The sequence below is a fragment of the Lissotriton helveticus genome, chromosome 4_1 (assembly GCF_964261635.1).
Source record: "Lissotriton helveticus chromosome 4_1, aLisHel1.1, whole genome shotgun sequence".
NCBI lineage: Eukaryota > Metazoa > Chordata > Amphibia > Caudata > Salamandridae > Lissotriton > Lissotriton helveticus.
In genome coordinates, this window is record NC_136063.1 from 1,378,469,616 (window position 1) to 1,378,488,281 (window position 18,666).

An 18,666-nucleotide genomic window follows, 5' to 3' on the forward strand; every position below is an offset into this window, starting at 1 on the left:
CAACAATCACCATGACCTCAAAAAAAAGGGAGGGACTGCAGAAGGGCCAACAAAAGCAGGACAAGATCCAAGCAAGAGGAGCCCTAGCAAATCCACATAGCCCGATTGCCACAAAATACAGTCCACCAGGCCAGGAAGGAAAAGTCCCTAGCATCCCTAAATTGCACAGACAGGATCTAACTGGCAAGAAGACAGAAGGTGAAGCTATGCGATAAAAGGAGGTATCTGCGGCCCTCAGCACTGGACATTCCAGCAAGCAAGAAGCCAGCCACATGACCAAGAAGGGCAGCACAACCTTATACACATCCAGGCCATCAGAAACCTCAGCCTCATAACAGTGGCAAGTAAGACCCCGAAGCACAATCTGGCAGCAAAAGCTAAGATCCAGGCAGTAAATGGGGAGCTCCTCCCCCAACAAAGATCCTCATTCATCTTCCCTGGGGCCATGGACAAAGAGAAGAAGTAAAATAAAACAAAGTTACGGAGCTGGAGAGCAGGCTCTTCAGCACTGTCTGCAGGATCAGACAACATAAGGATTTGCTGCCGGTCAGCCCTCTCTATATGGTCACTTGTGATGAGGATTGTCCAGAAGGACAAGAAGGAGGAGGATAGTGGGAAGGATTTTTGGTTTTTTAGCTAGGTTGCATAGTGCATGGGGGGGGAGGAGACACCTCATTTAGTAAGCATCACAATAATCAGAGCGGGAGGTAATGAAAACCAAACAACACATATGCAGTGTGACCCTAACAAAAGATGCAATTTGCATAAAAATCCCAGTATAACACAGAACCAAGGGAAATATGTGCAAGGAAATGGCGCAGCGTGGTGCTTCGAAAAATTTTGCCAATTTTTTGAAAATGCAAGGATGCACTATATTTACAAGAATATGGAGCACCCCTGTGTTTTCCCTTGCATTGGGGCGAAAAATAGCTGCCTAGTGCCAACAGAAACACCCTTGCACCATAGTACAAGGGTGCCTGCGTTTCAGGGATGAGTGTTAATGTACAGGAAGGTGTCTCTTCCTGAATATAAACAATCAATAATGGGTATTTGCTACTTCTATGTGTGGTGCATTTGGCAGCACACATAGAAATAGCAATTCACCATTAAATAATGATTGTTTATGTGCAGGAAGTGAAAACTTCCTGCACATGAACAACAATTATCGGCGTTTTGTTCTCTCTATGTGTGCTGCAAAATGCAACACACATGGAAAATGCAAAAATGAGGAGAAATATAAGCATTTCTCCATGCTTCGTCATTCTACCGCCTGCTTTTGCATTGCGTTAGTTTTTAGCGCTACACATTCTTGTATCTGGGGCAGCACCAAAAGCAATGGGTGTTGCAGTGCAATGCTCACAGCAACACCCATTGCATGCCCCTTTCACACAGATATCCATGAAAAAGAGTTCCATATTTACAGAGCGGCGTTAAGCCATGCAAAGTGGCTTAATGCTGCTTTGTAAATATGGTGGACGGTATTGTACCACCAGAACGTCGAAAAAAGTGACGTTCCGGTGGGACAATCCCCTTGTACATATACCCCAAGTGTTCTTGCATTACATTGAACCGATATACCCAACATGCATGCAAAACAAACATTATAAGGTAGCAACCACAAAAAAAGCAACCTAACTTTTATGCCAAAGGGGGAAACATCCTTTACCACGCAACTTTTACCACGCAGTGCTTTTACAACGCAGGTTTTACAACGAAAACCATTACAACGCATTGCACTGGGAGGCGCTCTAGGATAGGGAATAGTTTTAATTTACTATCCAACACCTTCCCTACTATCCACGGGGACTGGAGTTGGAATAGTAAATTAAACTATTCACTATGCAGCACCCCAAAGCGCTATGCGTTGTAACAGCATGCGTTGTAAAAACAGCGTTGTAATAGCATGCGTTATAAAAGCATGCGTTGTAATGTCATACATCTGCCAAAGGTAATGTACAAATATGCTGTAATATAATACCAGCACAAATATCAGAAAATCATTATTCGGAATTTAAGCAGGCGCCAAGCAATAGGCATTTGGGAGGTGAGGCACACAATATTTTGAATACCAGAGCCCAGCATCATGTTATGGGTTAAGTAGTAGTGTCATACTGGACCTATTGAGAACGGCTCACCCTTGCAAAAGCGAAAAACAGGTAGATCGCCATACCAGCACAAGTAACATTTCTGTCTTATCAGCGCGTTCTATCATAAGTCTGCTTCCTTGAAATAAGTTTAGCACTAACACAATTTCCTGCATTCCTGCGTGTTGGAAGCAATCCTGTCCATCAAACGTGCAGTTCATAAAACTAGATCCTTAACTGCAGTCACAGAAGGATGACTTCCTATTTCATGGCCAATTTTCTACATGTCATAGATGTCATATTTGCCATGAATTGTACAAGTCTAATTCACAACGCTTAAGGATACTGCAGACATATCCAGGAATGGGAAATTCATACATTTCATGAATTTGCTGCTACGGGCAATTCACTGATTCACAAATGTGGTAAGTACATTTTCAGTAAGCACACACGTCTCATATAAATCGTGAAACAATACAATATGTCAGAGATTAGAACCAAGGCAGTATGGACAGAGCCTGCTGATAGATACATGATCTGGAAATGGTACAATCCAACTTGCCATTGTTGACTGACTGATCAATAATGCTTCTTTTCACCACGGTTTTTACACATATAACATGCATTTTAAGACACAGCCAACAATACTATGTATGTGACAGATATATGGTTAAGGTCTGTCAGTTCTAAACTGTATATGGCACACTGCAAATGTACAGACAGGTGCATTCACCAGGGCGTAATATAAGATCAAATAGCGAGAACCAAAGTGCCGATCCAGACCTACTGGTAGTGGTGAAGACAAATAGTCAGGAAAATTAGGGGAGGACATGGGCCATAGTGGAGAAAACGTGAGGTGGATGGAAGGAGAGATGTAGTTAAAGAATCAGATGGAACAGCAGTTCTGATACCGGGAACGGGTGAGAAGTAAGTAAAACAATGGCCATCTTTGTTGCGGGCAGCATATTTTTTCGCATTTTTCAGGTTACATATCCTCAACTCCAAGTTGTCAAGAAGAGAATCCTGGAAACATATAGGGGCTAAAGGCTGACTACACAGGTTATCCATATGTGCCATATATGACATCATAAAGAATAGAGCTTAACAACCTATTACCTATGTAAGGGAAACAACACAATTGAAAGTCTAAATATTAACTACTTACGTGAAGACTGATATTTTACTGGCATAAATCTCAACTGAACCACAAATCAATCAATCAATCAGTCATGGGTTTGTTAAGCACGACTACTCACCCGTAAGGGTCTCAAGGCACTGTGGGGGATGGGAGGCACAACGTCCTGTCCATCAAGGAGGGCCTCTATCGAAGAGCCATGTTTTGAGGTCCCTCGTGAAGTTGGGGAGTGATGTTGTCTGTCTGAGGTGGAGTGGGTGGGAGTTACAGGCTCTGGCCATGAGGAAGGAGAATAAGCAGCCTCCCAATCTGGACTGGTGCGAGGGGCTACAACGCACGAGAGCTGGGCTGATCGTAGTGTCTTTTGGGGTGTATGGAATGTGAGTCGGCTATTCAGGTATGCTGGCCCGGTGTTGTGGAGTGCTTTGTGTGTGGTAAGAATCTTGAAGGTGATTCTTGCCTCAATGGTGAGCAAGTGGAGAGTGTGCAGGTGCTGGGTGATGTGGCAGTGTCGTGGCAGGTTAATGATGAGTCTGGCGGCCACGTTCAGGGGCGTAACACAATCCCCCGCAGCCCCCGCATTGCGGGGGGGCCTCGCGGCCCGCGCTCCAGGGGCCCCCTCAGCTCGGAGCCAGGGAGCACTAGGCATCTGTGACCGGGCGTCTGGGATTTTGATAGATAGGCAGGGGTTACGTAACTTATAATACATACGCTGCCTCGTGCCCTCTCTCTAGACTTCATCAATTTAAGGGGGTGAGGGCGTGCTCCAGGGGGCCCCTCAGCAGAGGCAGAGCCTGAGCCAGCATCACAACCGTGACTGTCTGGGATAGGATACGTAATTAATTATAGGTAGGTTAGCATACACCGGCTCTAGAGACTTGTCTTCATGAATTAAATCATTGGCAAAATCAAATGGTGCAACCCAGAGGCCATAAAAGACTGAGAGGCACCGTGCGTGCGATGGCGACCGCCACGCCAGCCATACTTTAATTCTTTCTAAATGCTAGACTTGCTGCCCTGTCTGCTGCCCGCGCAGGTGAGTCTTCAGCTGTGCCAAATCCAGTCGGGTGGAATGGGAGGGATGGATGCATGATGCATCATGATGGGCAGTGGGCGGGCAGGCCGAGATTAAAAGCCAAACGTAATATAGGTCCCAGGCACCAGGCCCGGTTCTGCACAATCACACCGTGAAGATACATATCTCCACCAGACCAGTCACAGTGAGAGCAGAGGGAGGACTGCCACATGCCTGTCAATAAGCTGCTGATAAATTTTTTCTGTTTTCACTCGGATCTGTAGGTGGGGCAGTTCACCGAGTGTGAAATCTTTATTCACTCGATATTCACTCTTTCTACCCAGGAATGCAAACCCACCATGGCTGATTCATGAAAAATGTATGCTACGCGTCTCTTAAGCCCGTCTCATTTGTTGTGGAGAAAATCTAAGGCCTTGAATTTAGAGAATCGTTTAAAATAATTAGGGCATTAGGCAGAAAAGTTTGAAAAATTTGACTGCATCATCACCGCCGCTATAACTCAAAATTGCAAAGATAACATGCTGCATCCAAATCTAGCCGAGGTGTGTGCGGGATGAGCCGGGAGCAGCAGGCTTTAATTCTTGTTCTCGTGCAGCAGAGAATCATGCAGAGGGCTGTGTCTTGAATTTGAAAGTATCCACAACTGCCACATTGTTCACGCACTGTACTTCTTCCTACTAATACGAAGCCTCTGTTTATCTCATGATATAACTCATTCCTGGCAACGTTTTAAAAATTGTTTTCTCCATAAAGGCATGGTTTGTTTAACTTTCTTTTTTTAATGCGTAGTTATTTTTTTCCCACAACCGAGAACTTAATGGGCCATTTGCTTTCAGTTAATGAATGAGCTAATTCGTTTAACAGTTGGATGTTTTTAAGGCTGTCTTTCAACAGGTGTTCTGTCCTAGCAGAGGCTAATTGTGAACATGAATTACACGTTAGAATTTCTGTGAGGCAAAATGCAGGTACTATTGCATGTATTTAGTACTTCAAAACTTTAAGCAATGCCAAACTCAATAGGTCTGTGCATGGTGTTATATTATGTAGATTTATATGGCGCGACTTATCACCGGTGAGGGTATCCAGGCACCAGAGCAGGAGTGTAGGTCTAGAGGTGCTCCTAGTTGAACATCCAGGTCTTCATCTTTTTGCGCACGTCGAGGAGTGGAGTGGCAGTCCTGATATGTAGAGAGAGTTTGTTCTAGCTTTTGGCTGCGATGAAGGAGAAGGCACGACCACCTGCCTTGCTTCTGCGGGTGTAAGGGATTTGTGCACAAGAGAAGTGGAGCATAGATGTCTGGAGGGTCAATAAAGTTGGATTCGGTCTTTGAGGTAGAGTGGTTCTGCATTGTGGAGTGCTTTGTAGGCATGGATGAGAAGCTTGAATTTACAGCTTTTCTGGATGGGAAGCTAGTGCTATTCCGCGACATAGGGTATGATGTGTGCACTTCTGGGGATGTCAAGAATAAGTCTGGTGTACATTAGTCGAAGCTTCATGAAAATCTTTTCACTATAGAAAATCCAAAATGATTGGTACTTTCCACTGATGTGGTACGTTTAAGGTTATGGAGGGTGAACAGTGTCCAAGGGTAGAGGGAGATAGAGCAGTGCAGGGTCAGGTCTGAAGCACAGGGTTCAAGAGTAAGCAGTACAAGATCTGAGGGGTGCATGTCATGGGTTAAAATGGTGGAGGGAAATTGCAATGCTTAGAGAGCATAGGCAGCACAATAGCAAGGGAATGCAGTTCAGCACACGGTACCATGCCAGGGGCATAACAAAAGCCTCCGCAGCCCCTGTGGTGCAGGGGGGGCAAGCTGCAGGGGGCTCCCCCAGCACAGTACTTAGGCCACGGAGCTCCGGATTAAATCCAGAGCGGGGGGCCCCTCGGTGTACCTTGCAGGGGGGCCCCCTCAACGTTCGTTACGCCACTGGCCACGTTCTGGATGTTTTGTTGTTTGCGGGGGAGGTTTTGTTGATTCCGACGTAGAGTGTGTTGCCGTAGTCAAGTCTGCTGGTGACGAGGGCCTGTGTGACAGTCTTTCTGTGTTTGAGGGGGATCAATTTGAAAGTCTTGTGTAGGAGGTGGAGGGTGTGGAAGCAGGAGGATGCGACGGAGTTTATCTGGCGGTCCATTTTGAGTTTGGAGTCCATGATGATTCCGAGGTTGAGTGTGTGGTCTGTGGAGGTGGGCGGGCTTCCAAGGGTGGGGGGCCACCAGGTGTCATTCCTGGTGTTGGGGTGTGGGCCCATGATGAGTACTTCTGTTTTGTCAGTGTTGAGTTGTAGACAGCTGCTCTTCATCCATTTGGCGACTGCTTCCATGCCTTCTTGAAATTTGTGTTGGATTCGTTGGATAGGGAGAGGATGAGTTTGGTGTCATCTGCGTATGAAAAAATGTTGAGTGCGTTGGTTCTGACGATGTGGGCGAGTGGAGGGAGTCTGACCTGCTGCGTTCTGCTGGAGAGGAATGAGCTGATCGTGAAGTCTGCATGTTAGGGTGCAGTGAGATTGTGTTGAAGGCCGCTGAAAGGTCGAGGAGGATGAGGTCTACTGTCTCTCCTCTGTACAGGAGGGAGCAGATATCGTCTGTTGCGGCGAGGAGGGAGGTTTCCATGCTGTGGTTCTTTCTGAAGCTGGATTGGGAGGAGTCAAGGAAGTTGTGCTCGTCGATGAAGGTGGCGAGTTGGCTGTTGATGGCTTTCTTGATGACTTTCACTGGGCACGGGAGCAGGGAGATGGGTCTGTGGTTTTTTCGGTCGGTGGGGTCTGCTGAGGGTTTCTTCAGGAGGGGGTTGATCTCAGCGTGCTTCCAGTGGTAGGGGAAGGAGGTGTTTGCGAGAGAGCAGTTGATGGTGTGGCAAAGCATGGGGGTGATGGTGTCTGTGGCTCTGTTGAATGTGTGGTGGGGGCAGGGGTCTGTGGGGGCCCCGGAGTGGATTGACTTCATCGTCTTGAGTGTGTCTTCAGTGGTGAGAGCTGTCCAGCTGTCGATCGTTGGCTTCAAGGTGTCGGGGGTGGTTGGTGAGGGTTCTGTGTGTTCGCTGTCTTTGTCGATATTGTAGTAAATGTTGTTTGTTTTGTGGTGGAAGAAGGTGCTGAGTTTGTCGCAGAGGTGTTGAGAGGAAGGGATGTCTGTAGACTCGCTGATGGGTTGGGCAAACTCCTTGATGATGCTGAACAGTTCTTTGATGTTGTGCGCGTGCATGGAGATTCTGTCGTTGATTGCTTTCTTTCTTGTATATCTGATAGGTTGGTGGTGAGTGTTGGAGGCAGCTCTGAAGTGGTTGTGGGCTTCTGTAGATTTGGGGTTCCTCCAGGCCTTTTTGAGGCTGCGGCATGTGCGTCTGGACTCTCCGGATGTATGATGTTACAACGCATACTTTTACCACGCATACCTTTACAACGCGGTTTTTACCACGCATACCATTACAACGCATAGCGCTTAGAGGTGCTGGATAGTGATAAGTATAATTTTCTATTCCAACTCCAGTCCCCGTGGACACTAGGGAAGGTGTTGGATAGAAAATTAAACTTATTCCCTATCCTAGAGCGCCCCCCAGCGCAATGCGTTGTAATGGTATGCGTGGTAATGCCTGCGTTGTAATGGTAGTGCGTTGTAAAAATGTTGTTGTAAACGTTACATACCGGACTCTCCGAGTTCGGTGGTGAACCAGCTGGCTTTCCTGGCATGTGCGTTGATGTTCTTCTTGATTTGGGCTATGGTGTTGGCGCAGTCGGAAATCCATCAGTGCAAGGTTTGGGTTGTTGGGGTAATTGTTGTCCACGATGGTTGGAGTGGAGTTGCAGAGTGAGCTGTTGTTGATTTTAGTCCAATTTCTGCATGGGAGCAGGTGCTGAGTTCTGTGGATGGTGGGTGTTCTGAAGGTGAAATGGATGCAGCAATGGTCTGTCCATGGGTGTTTGGGGGTGTGGCTTAAAGTGATGGAGTTTCCCTTTGGTGAAGATGGGGTCAAGGGTGTGTACTTCGGAGTGCGTGGGCTCGGTCACAATTTGGCATAGTCCTATGTTGTGGAAGTTGTCCAGGAGGGATGTGGAAGTTGAGGCTCCCAGCAAGGTATAGTTGGTGGAAGAGATGGCCTGCAGGGCGATGCTGTCCGTGATGGTGTTGGTAAACGGTCCTCGGGGTACAGGGGATCGGTAGATGAGGGTTCCCCATAGGGTGGTGGTAGGGCTGGCCTTTATCTTGAAATGTAGGTGTTCCATCAGATCTGTGGGCTCGTCGAAGAGTGTGCTCAGCCAGAGGGTGGATATGTGGATGATGGCAATCGCCCCCAGGGTGGGTGGGGCAGTGCTTCTGGGAGATCTTGTATCCTTAGAGAATGGCGATGGCGATGCCAGGTCCCAAGGTGATGTTGGCCCAGGTTTCAGTGAAGAATGTGACGTCCGGGGTAGTGTTGTCAAGTCCCAGATTTCGGTGGCGTGTTTGTGGAGGGATCGGACGTTGTGGAGGATGCCATGCAGGGTCTTTAGTGCGGTCGCGTTGTTGCGGACGAGTTGTGCTGGATCCGTGGTCTTGACGGTGCTGCAGGAGTAGCGGCAGCAGTGACAGCCGAAGGGTCCGTGGGTGTCGGCTGGTGAATCTAGCTTCCAGTTGTTGTTGCGACCTGGATTGAGTGCGCAGAGTGCAGCTGGGTTGTAGCGTTGGCGAGTCGGAGGTCCAGGGTTCCTGGTGCTGGTCGCTGTCGTGTCGCGGACGGTCGCATAAGGGCTAACGTTTGGTGCCCCAGCGGCACGCCCGCTGCACGTGTCTGCCGCCATTAAGTAGGGGTTGGGGAGGGCTAGACAGCTGGGAGGCGGGAGTGGGGAGGAGAAACTGGCTTGGGCTGGTCGCGCTGGATCAGAGGGGCGCTTAACGGCAGGGAAAAAAATGGGACAGAGGTACACAGAATAAAGAAGTTAAAAGTGAAAGGAGAATGGAAAGTGATAAAACGAGAGAGACAGTAAAATGGTGAAAAAACGAAGGTGAAAGGAAAAGGAAAAAGCAAGCAGAAAATGAAACTAAAAAAGAGTAAGAGGTCCACTGGATCATAAGGGATGAGGTGCAGGTATAGCCTGCGGGTGGAGGAGGGCCTCGAACACCAACACTGAGAATGCAGGGGCTCAGGAGGGCCTCCTTGATGGTGGAGCTGCTAGGTTGGGAGAGCAATTTCACTGACAATATGTCAGTGGTTTGCTCGCTTGTCCCCGCAGCGGTGGCCATTAAGTAGGGGTGGGGGAGGGCTGGACAGCTGTGAGGCAGGAGCGGGGAGGGGAATTGGCTTGGGCTGGATGCGCTGGGTGAGGGGCCTCTGGGGCAGTAGCGGCGGGAAAATAATGGGCGAGAGGGGCACAGATTAAATAAGTGAAAAGTGAAAGGAGGCAGGAAAATGATAGAAAGAGAGTGACAGTAAAACGGTGAAAAAACAAAAGTGAAAGGAAAAGGAAAAAGCAAGCAGAAAAGTGAATCAAGAAAGAGAGTGAGAGTTCCACTGGACCACCTGGGATGAGGCGCAGGTACAGCCTGCGGCTGGAGGAGGGCCTTGAACACCAACACTGAGAGTGTAAGGGCTCAGGAGGGCCTCACTTGATGGTGGAGCTGCGAGGGTGGGAAAGCAATTTCACTGACAATAAGTCAGTGGTCTTGCTCGCCTGTCCACGCAACAGCCACCATTAAGTGGGGGTCGGGGAGGGCTGTACAGCTGGGAGTTGGGGAGGGGGAAACTGGCTTGGGCTGGTCACGCTGGGGGAAGAGCCCGCGGGGGCAGCAGCGGCAGGAAAAAAAACAAGAGAGAGGGCATAGAATAAAGAAGTGAAGTGAGGATGGAAAGTGATAGAAAGAGAGTGACAGTAAAAGGGTGAAAAAAGTGAAAAAATGAAGGTGAAAAGGAAAAAGAAAAAGCAAGCAGAAAAACGAAGCAAGAGAGAGAGTGAGAGGCCCACTGGATCACCAGGGATGAGGTGCAGATATAGTCTGCGGGTGTAGGAGGGCCTCGAACACCAACCTGGAGAGTGTAGGGGCTCAGGAGTACCTCACTTGATGGTGGAGCTGCGAGGGTAGAAGAGCAATTTCATTGACATTAAGTCTGTGATCTTGCTCCGAACAGCGTAAACCCCTCTACCCTCCCCAAGCCTTGACTCAGTAATCAACTGGACAACCTTTTAATATAAGATACTTTTATTCCTTTATATAGAAGGGTGCTAGGAAATAGACCATAATTTTTGAAACCAGAAACAGACATGGAAGATCTGAAAAGTGTCAATCGCAGATGCAACTCAATAACCTTATAAATGTCCAAAGCGAAACCTGTGACACAACTACTGTTCTCAGAAGCAGTATCTTATAAACCCAAACAGCAGAAAACAAACTTGGCAGAATCAAGGACAGCATTGATTACTATGCCCAATACCTTGTAGAATGAACTTTCTGTGATCAAAATAGCAATTGGATAAACAAAAGACAGCAGTGACCAAAATGTCCTCAGACAACCAATTACTGAGAGCTAACACCAGATCTTTTCATGAACAACAAGGCAACAGAGAAAAGAAGAGCTGATGTTGTGAAAAGATTGGACAGTGTGCTGGAATGGGTACAGAATTATGGAGCCTACACAAGAAATCCACAGATTTGGAGGGTAGGAGTAGCATAGAGAACATAAAGACTTCACGCATTCTGTGGAAGCTTGAGATAAAGGTTATGGAATTGTTAGAAATGGGGATCTGCAGTTGGCAGAGGTAGGTACCGTTGTCCACATAGGGGCCCTTGCTTCTAGTCAGGGTAAGGGGGATAAACTTCTAAAATAATACCTGCTCACCCCCTTGGTAGCTTGTCACAAGCAGACAGGCTTATCTCAGAGGCAGTGTGTAAAGCATTTGTGAACACATACAGTAATACAGTGACAAAACTACAAATGGAAACCACACCAGTTTAGTAAAATAAGTAATCTTTATGTAAATCAAACAAGACCAAAATAACAAAAATCTACAATACAGTAATAAAAATATGACGTTCAAATGGTATAAATAATTCAGTACAAAGCAAATTGCAGATGCAACATTTTTCATACAAAGTACCTTGGATACGCCGCGCACACAAACAAAAAAAACACAGTGATGTGTCTGTTCCTTACACTCAGGGAAGGTGATGCGTCAGTTCATTGCTCCTGGGGAGGTGATGTGTTGGTTCCTTACTGCTGCGCAGGGGAGGTGATATGTCAGTTCCTTACCGGACAGGAGGTGATACATCGGTTTCTTACTACGTGGTGAGGTGATGCGTCGGTTTCTTACTACATCCCTCAACAATAGACAGACTTGGTGCCTCCATCCAATGTGACGATCCGGGACGATGTGTGGATTCTTGCAGCTGCATAGCAGGCTTTGAGTCGGAATCTGTGCGGTGATCTCGGGCTTCGCAGATCAGTGCACTCGATGTGACTTGCGTCGATTTCTCCAGCCGCGGGGAGGCACTGGGACGATTTCTTCGGCGGTGCTTCGGAAACAGGTGTGGAAACCCTGTGCACAGTCAAAACCAGTTCTGTCCTCTCTGGTGCAGCTTCCTGGCAGGAGGTTGGAGACAGCATTGTGTCAGACAGACCAGGCCCATATTCAGCTGAAAGGAAATCTCCTCCCCAACTCTAAATGCAGCCCAGGTCTATTTAGAACAGCCCTGACTCACCCAGACTCTCTGGAGCCTCTGCTCATCCCCAGCCCATGTCACTCCAAAGTCACACAGTCAATAGACATCCTAGCAGAGGCATACTGGATGGCTAATCAAGAAAATACCTATTTTCTGAAAGTGGTATTTTCAAACACAGAATGTAAAAATCACCTTCACTAAAAGATGCATTTTAACATTCTGAGTTCAGGCAAGCTAAACTTTAATTTCCTACCTTGTTCACAGGGGTAGTTATGTTTATAAGATGTTATAAGCAAACTCTCCCTTCTATCCAGGTAGCCTTGCAATAGTGAAAAACGAAATTGGCAGTATTTCACTATCAGGGCATGGCACACACACCAGGGCATAGCCTACCTTTCATATACACTGCACCCTGCCCACAGGGGTACCCTGGACATACCTTAGGAGTGACTAACATGTAAGAAAAGGTAGAAAAGGAAGGTTAGGACCTGGCAAGTGGGTGCACTTGCCAGGTCAATATGGCAGTACCAGACTGCACACAGGCTCTGCAATTATTTCTAAAGACAGTGGTCCCTAGACAAGGATTAACGAGAGCAAACATTAAATATAGACCCAATCGGTACTATATTTTACAGCTGTCCAGCCGGACAGGTGTTTTTAATATATAGTTGCTCAAATATACACAAATTTCAGCTAGAAACAAATAAAGTGGGACACAAGCCTGTAACATGAAACAAAAAGGCTCAGGCAGAGTAAATTGTTTGTATGAGACAGGTTTTGGTAGGACAAACAAATTATAGTGGAGACACCATTACATATAATAAGTATTAAATAAAGAGGTCTATATGGTGTACAACAAGTCGACGGCGCTTTGATCCTTACAAAAGATATAGGATCATCACCAGGACATTAACAATGGTATGCCTGTATATATTTTGCCTAGATCTAGGTCAGAGTGACTTGGGGGAGGTTTGTTTCAGGCGAAGACCGAGAAGAAGTCCAGGCCAAGTACCAGGAGAGTAAAGGATGCAGACAGCCGCGGACGCGGTCTGTGCAGCTGGATGCTGGGACAGAGTCGACCTAATAAAGGCTGTAACAGCTTAAAGGAGGCGTTTGAAATGTTCGTGCCGTGGAGCGGTATCAAAATCAGAGTGGCCTATTGCAGTAGGCTGCTGTATATCAGGGACGGCAAGCCAGTAACCTGTGAGCCCCATCTGCAGTTTCTAGTGACAAGGAATGGGGTTGTGGCAAATCTGTGAATAACCTCTGTTACAGCATGTCTTGCCTGTCGGGATCGGGGATATGAAGGAACCCTCTGCAATGGCAGTCCTGAGTTACATTTACAGGCTGCTTATGTGGGTGGCACAATCAGTGCTGCAGCCTACTAGCAGCATTTGATTTACAGGACCTGGGCACACACATTGCACTGTACTAGGGACTGACTGGTAAATCAAAAAGCCAATCATGGAAATACCAATCGATACCAACAATTTGCAAAGAGGGCACTTGCACTTTGGCACTGAACAGCAGTGGCAAAGTGTCCAAAGTATCTAGACTAGCAAAATGAAGTCCAACACACAGCAAAAACAAAGGAGGCAAAGGCAAAAAATGCAGGAAACCCCCACGCCAATGGTGCCAAGTCTAACAGGTCTAATTTCTCAAAACATTACATTCAGCATGCTATTAGAACTTCAAAAGGCTCACATGTGAAAACACTTAATGAAGATCACCCAATCTACAACACTTTCTGACATACTACCTAAAACAGTAATAGACAAGGCCAGTAATAATGACAGTGAAGACACATGCTTCATATGAATACAACAATCAACAAATGTATATCTTGGCAGTCTTAAATTTGTAAAGAAACGGGGCCCCTGAATCTAGGATGAAAAACCTGGACAGGGAAATTACACTATGAGAAAAAGAAACCTAGGCAAGGCGGTATTTAACACATTATAGGTATATCAATTCCAGACATACATGAAAGCAACAACATAAGCAAAAATAACAGTTTTTTATATGAAATGTTTTCTTTTTATTTACTTTTTTTCTTCTTTTATAGTAAAAAAATATATCTTGACTTACAAAAATATATCATCATCTATTACTTATAAACAGTTGTCATATTTCTATATTAGTTTTTGTTCATAGCAACCTAAGTATCATATTTATACTCATGAGTTCATCAAATAGCATTATTTCCCAATTTCACAATATATACGAGACTAACAGTCTTCTTTTGCCCCTTAGTTATACAATCAATAGGAACATCATCCTTGTTTATGTTGAGATCTCAAAACTGGTGACTTGCAGCAGGGAAGCAGGGAGGGGGGGTGTTGTGGGGTTGGGGATAACGGGCAGTTCTGGGGTTCTTGTTCGGGACCAGTTGGTCCTCAAGGTTCAAAGTTTGACTCAGACTCACACTAGGTACTATGACAATATACATACACAATACCACGAGACTCGCATACAGGCCCACGACAGTGGGCGTACTGACGCTCAGCTCGCTTCGCTCCTTCCAAAACATACTGCACGTTCCACACAATGCTGGGCCAACACACACATCAACACTTTCCATGGGAGGCGGAAGGGAATTACTCCAGAGACACTATATGGGCCGTATGACAAGACACCGCCATGGCCAGGGTAGATAGCCTCGCCCCGATAACCCCGTTGCAAATCGTATCATGGAACGTAAGGGGACTGGGCAATAAGATCAAAAGAGGCCTGGTGATGCAAGGAATCAAGAAGTTGAGCCCTGCCCTGGTCCTGGTACAGGAGACACACTTAGTGGGTACGGCCACACGGGCGATGGATAGGCGGGGCTACCGCATGATTGTACACGCAGAGTTCACCTCGGGATCCCGAGGAACTGGCATAATGCTACGAACATCCTCCCATTACACTGTGAAATCCACCACGACCGATGACCAGGGCGGCTTTGCGGCGGTTCATGGCCAGTGGGAGGGTAGGCCGTTAAATGTGGTTTCGGTCTACATTCCGCCGGCGCTGCATGCTGTAGCGCTGCCGGACCTTGGCAAGTTCCTCTTGAATCTCCCTGCCGGAGACTTAATCATTGGGGGTGACTTTAACATGATACTACATGACACTCTTGACAGATTCCCAACTCGACTGCACTCGGGGGGTCCCAGTAAGTTTCATAGTTTCTTGGAAGCGCAAGGGTTGACAGATATATGGCGCCTATTACATCCGGACCAACAGCAATACACCTATTACTCGGCCACACACAATAGCCTCTCACGGATAGATTACTTCCTCACACTAGGGAGCGGCCTTCTTACCATAGACAAAGCGCAGATACTTCCGAGGGGTATATCGGACCATTCACCGATTACTTTAACTATGTCTAACTTAGGGAAAATACGCAAGAGGGTCTATCCAATCTTTCCAGGGTACCTTAAGGTTCCGTCTATTCGTACAGACTTGAGGAAAGCTACCCGATACTACTTTGAAGAAAATCGGTCTTCGGTGCAATCGCCTTCGATATTATGGGAGGCTTATAAAACAGTTTTTAGGGGACAGGCCATGGCAGCAATCACGCACCATAAGAGAGCGCAAGGGAGGGAGGCCTCTGAACTGGACCTGAATCTAGAGAGGGCCAACACTGCCCATATGGCAGATCCATCAGAAGACACATTACACTCACTGCAATTGCATCAGCATCGCCTCGACGACCACCTGAGGCGCTTAACCTTGGCGGATATTACGGCCACCAAACATAAGGTGTACGAAATCGGAGATAAGGCTAGCAAACTCCTGGCATGGCTCGATAAAAAACATGGGGAGAACAGGAGTATTTTGCAAATTAAAGACTCACATGGGACAGTGCATACCAGGCCGAACGACATTGTCAATGTATTGGCCGCCTACTTTTCGGAGGTATATACCCCCACGATACTCGTGACTGAAGACGAGGCTCGAGAAGCCCTGAACCATATCCCCGTGCCCGCACTAACTGAAGAGGCGGCAAGAGACCTGGAGGCCGCTCTCACAACTGATGAAGTTCAGTTGGCCATAAATGCACTCCACTCGGGCAAGGCCTAAGGCCCAAATGGGATACCCATTGAATGGTTCAAGACGATGTCGGAGTCCCTGAGTACCCCCCTTCTTCAGATGTTCGATGAGAGTAGAGGGGAGGGAACGTTGCCCCCAGACCAGCGGATGGCGACTATAGTGGTTATTCCAAAACCGGGTAAACCACCTAACGAATGTACATCATATAGGCCTATTTCACTCCTCAATCCTGAAGCGAAAATTCTAGCAAAACTGTTAGCAAACAGGCTCATGCCGTGCTTGTCCCAGTTGATCCATCCGGACCAGTCTGGATTTATGCCACACCGGAGCACGGCATACAATCTTCGTAGAGTGCAGGGAATATTGGCCAGAACCCCACTGCTGCAGGAACCGGCGGCGATACTGTTCTTAGATGCAAAAATGGCATTCGATATGGTAGAATGGAACTACCTGTTCGCAGTACTCACCCGCATGGGATTTGGGCCCACCTTTATCGCATGGATCAAATTATTATATAAAGACCCGGTGGCACGGGTGGTGGCTAATGGACACATATCGCGGGAGATCAGTTTGGCGCGAGGGACGAGGCAGGGCTGCCCGCTCTCACCCCTCCTTTTCGCGTTGGTCCTAGAACCCCTGGCAGTTGCTATTCGAGCGACGCCACTATTGAAAGGGATTAAATGGGAAGATAGCTGGGAAGATAGGGTGTCCTTGTACGCGGACGACATGTTGATTTACCTCACCGACCTGGAACAAAGCCTTCCGAACCTCCTCGCGTTGTGCAACTCGCATGGGCGGCTATCCGGTTACACTATCAATTGGTCGAAATCGACGCTCTACGAACTTAGGGGACCGATCCCAGCCCTCCCGGAGACCTGTCCTCTGGCAATGGCGGGCGCTTCATTTAAATATCTAGGAATACATGTCACCCGAGAGACCACAGACTTTATTACTTTTAATCTACAACCCCCTCTCGTGCGGCTGCACAACGATGTACAACACTGGAAGGAGCTACCATTAACTTTGCTCGGCAGAGCAGCATTATTTAAAATGATGGCGCTGCCTCGTTTTTTGTACATACTCGAAAATACCCCAATGCTCGTACCCACCAGCTTCTTTCAGAAGGTGACGGCGCAGATATCAACTCTGTTGTGGGGGAATCACCGAGCGCGAATAGCTCACGTAAAGTTCAATAGGAGCTGGTTCGATGGCGGGATAGCACTGCCTAACGTACAAATGTATTACTGGGCTGCCCAACTAAAGGTTATTAATCAGTGGATTGACGCCCTGCAAAACGATCCGGCGTTTAAGGTGGACAGGATACAATTAGGCACCCACACCCTATTGACACCACTGTATCACAGAGGGGTAGCAAAGAAATTGATAGGGCCCACTAAACATACCGTTCAGCTATGGTACAAGGCACACACGAAACTACGTTGGGAAGGGGTCATTACGAAACTTACCCCACTGTGGGACTCCAAAGCACTGGGGCACCTGAGGCACACAAAGGGTTTTACTCACTTGGATAACATCGGGATTTCTACGGTGGGAGACATGTGGTCCAGAGAGGGGGTACTTTCGTTTGCGTCCCTTCAGGATCAATACGAAATGGGAGACAGTGAACTCTTTCGTTACATTCAAATTAGGCACGCCCTTCTAACAGCAATCCCTCAGGACTCTACACCACCAGAATCAACACCACTCGAAGACCGCCTGCTTACTGACTTTATGCAAGAGAAAGCGACATCATTGACCTACCGTAAGCTGCTTAATAACATGTCTGACCCCTTGGAAAAACTAAAAGAGAAATGGGTGGAGGACGTCGGCGATTTCGACAACTCTGAATGGAACGCTGCTATTGCCTCTCCACGGGAGGCTGGAATATCAGCTAGGTTCCGCCTGGTTCAGTTGAAAATCCTACATAGGATATATTATACGAGAATCATTCTGCATAAGCTACTGAGGGCAGATCACCCATATTGTTTAAAGGGATGCGGCGAGGAAGGTACTTTTATACACACACTCTGGAGCTGCACCAGCATCGTAAGTCCATCTGCGTTCCATGCCAACAGTGGCTGCATTCAAAAAACATTTGAAAACTCACCTCTTTAAGAGTACAATCTGATGTGTTTTTTCTCTCTCTGTGATCTGCTGTCTGTTTCTTTTTTCCCTCTTTTCGCGCCAGGATACTCCCCAGTAATGGAGCGCGTTATAAAATGGTTTAAAGTTATAAAATGGTTTAAAGTAAAGTAAGTTATTGGCAGCGAGTGCTTCGCACCATCGCACAAACACTTAACACCTCACTATCACTAGACTCACGGGTGTGCCTGCTCAATGTGTGGGGGCCTACTGATCTGACTCTCTACGGGAAGCTATGGGTCACGATAGGCCTCATGACGGCCAAGCGGGATATCGCACAGAAATGGGGGACAGCTGAGCTCCCCACCCTGGCACAATGGAATAGAAATATGGACATGCTCATGCTGACGGAGAGGGCGGTTTACCAATCAAGAGCCAGTCCGCGTAAATGGAACGGTATCTGGCAGCCCTGGAACACCTACAGGGGGACATCTGTGATCCTTTGCCGGAGGATGATAGTGATAGTTCAGAGGGGGAGGAAGACCTTGAGTGAAGATCAGAAGATGGATCTGAGACCATATACATTGGGTGCAGACCTTTTCCGATGCACCGAGAGCGGCAGGGGAGGGAGGTAGGGAGAAGGTTTTGGCCTTTGCTG